The sequence below is a fragment of the Hemiscyllium ocellatum genome, chromosome 32, assembly GCF_020745735.1.
Source record: "Hemiscyllium ocellatum isolate sHemOce1 chromosome 32, sHemOce1.pat.X.cur, whole genome shotgun sequence".
In the NCBI taxonomy this organism is placed as follows: Eukaryota; Metazoa; Chordata; class Chondrichthyes; order Orectolobiformes; family Hemiscylliidae; genus Hemiscyllium; species Hemiscyllium ocellatum.
In genome coordinates this window covers 28,731,335-28,735,491 of record NC_083432.1, presented here as the reverse complement: position 1 = coordinate 28,735,491, position 4,157 = coordinate 28,731,335, and positions in this window count along the sequence as shown.

Genomic DNA, 4,157 nt, shown 5'->3' with positions numbered 1-4,157 from the left:
GCTTGTTATTGTCCTTCTACATGTGGTGAGAAAGCATCTGTTCTTTGCTATTTTGTAGTGCAGAAGATAAAAATCCTCACATCTTCCAGTTCAAAACTTATAGGGCTACCTCACACAAAATGTTACCTAATGTATTAACAAGCCACAGTGAATCAAAGTGCCGGGATAGGTTACACAGCTATAAGAAAAAATATATATAAGAAGAAAGGTGCTATTTATGCTTAGGCTCTTAAAGTGGTGCAGCACAGCACAATAAACTTGAAGAACCTTTGACTGGTGCTAAGAAACATTACTCCCTTTCTAGGAATACAGTGAATTTCTCTTCCAAATGCGGTGCTATTTAGAAGTGTCTGTCTATACAGTAGGTTAAATCTTTTATGTGCAAATGAAACATCACAAACTACCTGTCTTTTTTCAAAGTTAAGCATGTGGATCCCTTTCTCCCTTGCCATTCCTGTTTCATCATCTCAATGCCCTTTTTGTGCTTTTCTTTTTGGCAATACACCTTTTTTTTCTACTTTAGAGGGAAAAAAAGAGGCAGAAGTTTCTGGGGCAAGTACATGGATATGTACCTATTTTGTATATGTATAATAATTTGAGATGTTTTTAATTATTTTGAATGCTGAAATAAAGCATGTTAAATGATCCAAGAAATATTCGTAAATATGTATTCTTCACTCAATAGTTGATTCACTTAACTCTGATTACTATTTTTAAATGAGTCACTCGTTTCATTTAGATGAGGCATCTTTCTGCCTCACTGATGTTAAATGAATGACAAATAACATTGAAAATGTCAGCACTTTAAAGAACATTAAAAGTAGAAACTTTTAGAAAGCCACACTCCAAGAATGACACCAAGTTAAATTGCCAAATCCTATATTTGGGAGAACTCAGATTCTTGACAGGTCCAGATGACCATTCACAAGAGTCAGCAATGTGGTGGGAATGGATAAATAAAAGAAAGGTTAAATACCTTTCTTTTTGTCGAGGTACCACCTCCCCATTTTGTAAACAATCTTGCTCTTTGTTCCCACAGGTTTAGAAAAGAGACTGTAAAACTTGTACCAATGGTTGGCATTGATTTGCATGTAAAAGGTGCTGGAATTATGACTGCAATTCCATGCTTCCCCAGAGCAAACATTATAAATTTCTGTTAACTTGGGGGCTTACAGCACCCATATCCACGAGAAACACAGAATTATATCCTCACATAACAATGTAGTGGGCTTTTATTGCCAACAATCCTAAACTGTAAAATCCTCTTTGCCTTGTCTGTCTCTCACATCACTCAGCCATTTAATGTTTTAACTGAGGCAAGGCTGGTTCACTGTTAACTGGCTAATACCTTTCTATTTTACCATCCAAATCCATCGAATATTGTCCTTTGAGAACTCGCCATTGATTGTACTAAAGTTGTTTTAGAAAATCAAGCGTTAGCCCTCCTGCTTTAACACTAGTTTGCTGCCTTATATTCAAAATACGATACTTTTAAATTGTGGAAAGATTACTTGAAACACACATGTTGATTGCTCACATCAGAGTTTCCTACTCATTCTGATCTTCACTTCTAGTTTCACAGTGGAGCAGCTGCCTCTCCTATTATTACCTCCTTCATGGTTGCAGACATTGACACTTCTGTTACATCTCCTACTTGATTCTGATCTCTCTTGATATTTCTTATGGACAAAGATTTTATGAAGGGTTGCAAGTAGCTAGTCAGGCCTATCAGTGATCAGCAGATGCTTCCACAATGGATGCAAGTGCAGGTACAGTTGATGCTGGGGGCAATTGGATCTATACTTTTTTTTAATCATGCTGGCTGTTTGCTCAGTATCAATGGTACAGCTCTCCTGAGGTAGTGTCACAAGACATTTCTATGCTTCCCACTGGCAATAGTTGATGTGACGCACAGACAAGGATGTTTACAGAACGTCCTTGAAACTTTTGTTTGGTACTCCTCTGTTCTATTTGCCAGTAGTCAGCTCTCCATGCAACATAGTGTTGGACAAATAACAGTCATCCATTCAGGCAAGTAATCCTCAAAAAACAGTTGCTTTTGCAAGAGGATGGCCTCAATGCTGTTGATACTGGAATTTCTAGAACTTCAATGTTTGTGATATGATCTTTCTAGTGGATCTTGAGGATGCTGCGAAGATGAGTCTCGGAAGTGTTCGAGATGGCTTACATGGCATCTGTACAAGACTCATGTCTCAGCACCCTTACAGAAGTGTAGTGAGGTAACTATGGCTTTGTACATTGAGTTTAGCTTGTGATCTAAGGCTGTGGTTGCTCCAAACTTCTTGTAAAGTCTCACAAATGTGTTGAATGCTTTAGAAAGTCAATTGTCTACTTCTTTGTCCACAGTGACATCAAATGAGATGGCATTCCACAAATAGATAAATTGGTCCAGATCAACTTGGTTCCATTAATGATGAAGCTTGGTGGTCTATATTCTTCTTGGGGTGCTAGCTGATATAGCACTTCAGTTTCCTTTAAACTGGTCTTTAGTCTGTAGATTTCCACCAGACAAAGCAGTTCGAGTGATAAATGAAATCTTTAACCCATAAGCCAATGGACAACTTATTTCTTTAGAAGTAGTCACCCATTTCTTCTGCAGACCATATTGTATCTGATTGATTTAGGTCCTGAATCTAACATAGTTCTCACAGACTGAGATTACTTTTATTAATAGATAAGTAGTCATGTAAATGTTTGCAATTCTTTGAGCAAGTGAATAAGTGGCACTACCAAAAAATAGGAATCAATTTTTTCAAATCTTTGCACAAACTCACATTTTCATTAATACAATATGTATTTGCTGCCATCTTTATTCCAATTGTTTTACTGTGGATTGATCATTTTTATTAACCCTTGTTCCCACCATCTATTACTTATAAGCCATAAGCGTCTATTATGGTTGATGAGCCGTGATCTCCTGTAAATACTACAACTCAATATACTTTGAAACATTAGTCCGGTAAATTAAAGAAATCATAAACTGGTAATGATGCTGTTAAAGATGGAGTGTCATTATCAGGATACCTGTTGACTCTGGGTTGAGCTTTTTGACTTACCATTATGTTTACTTTCCTCAGAATCTTTCTGATGAAAGCTTTTTGAACTGAAATGTTAATTCTGTATCTCTCCACAGATGCAGCCTCAGCTGTTGAGTACTTCCAACACTTTCTATATTCAATTTGGATCTGTAGTATTTTGCTTCTGAGGTAATGGTTATTGTCATGCTTGAAGTAGTCATACTGATGCCATTAACCATTTTAACCCAGCTTCTACCTTGAATAGACTTAAACATCCTTAGGATGTTTCATACAGTCAATTAGCAAACAGTATTTGACATCATGCCTGTTCTGGAGTAAGCGAGCAAATGTTTTAAGGAAAATGTTAAAGGAGGCCATATAGAAGAATGGAAGAGTTCTGAAAGAGAATTATACAACAACTAAAGGCAAAACTGGTAAAGTGAATATAAACATGGAAGTGCAGACCAGAATTAGATCAATAAAGATATCCCAGAGTGCTGTAAAACTGGGGAATGTTAGGGAAATGGGGAACCACATAACTGAGGAATAATTTGATTAAACTGTTTAGAATTTTAACATTGAGGCACTGTCCGAATAGATGCCAAAGCAAATCACCAAACATGGAGGAGATGTGTGGGGAATTTAGTCTGAATTAGGTTGCAGGCAGCTTTTGGTAAGCTCACAGAGATGGCATGATGAAGAAAGATAACACTGCAATAGCCAAGTATGAAAATAGCAAAAGCATGACTGATGGTTCCAGAAGCAGATAAGCTGAAGCAAAGGAGGAAGGAGGTGATGTTATGGAGGTAGTCTTGTTGTTGTGGTTCTGTTCGCCGAGCTGGGAGTTTTTGTTGCAAACGTTTTGTCCCCTTTCTAGGTGACATCTTCAGTGCTTGGGAGCCTCCTGTGAAGCACTTCTGTGCTGATTCCTCCAGCATTTATACTGGTTTGAATCTGCCGCTTCCGGTTGTCAGTTGCTGTCCGCTGCAGTGGTCGGTATATAGAGTCTAGTTCGATGTGTCTGTTGATAGATAGAAAGGGGATGAGACATTTGCAACAAAAACTCCCAGCTCGGCGAACAGAACCACAACAATGAGCACCCGAGCTACAAATCTTCTC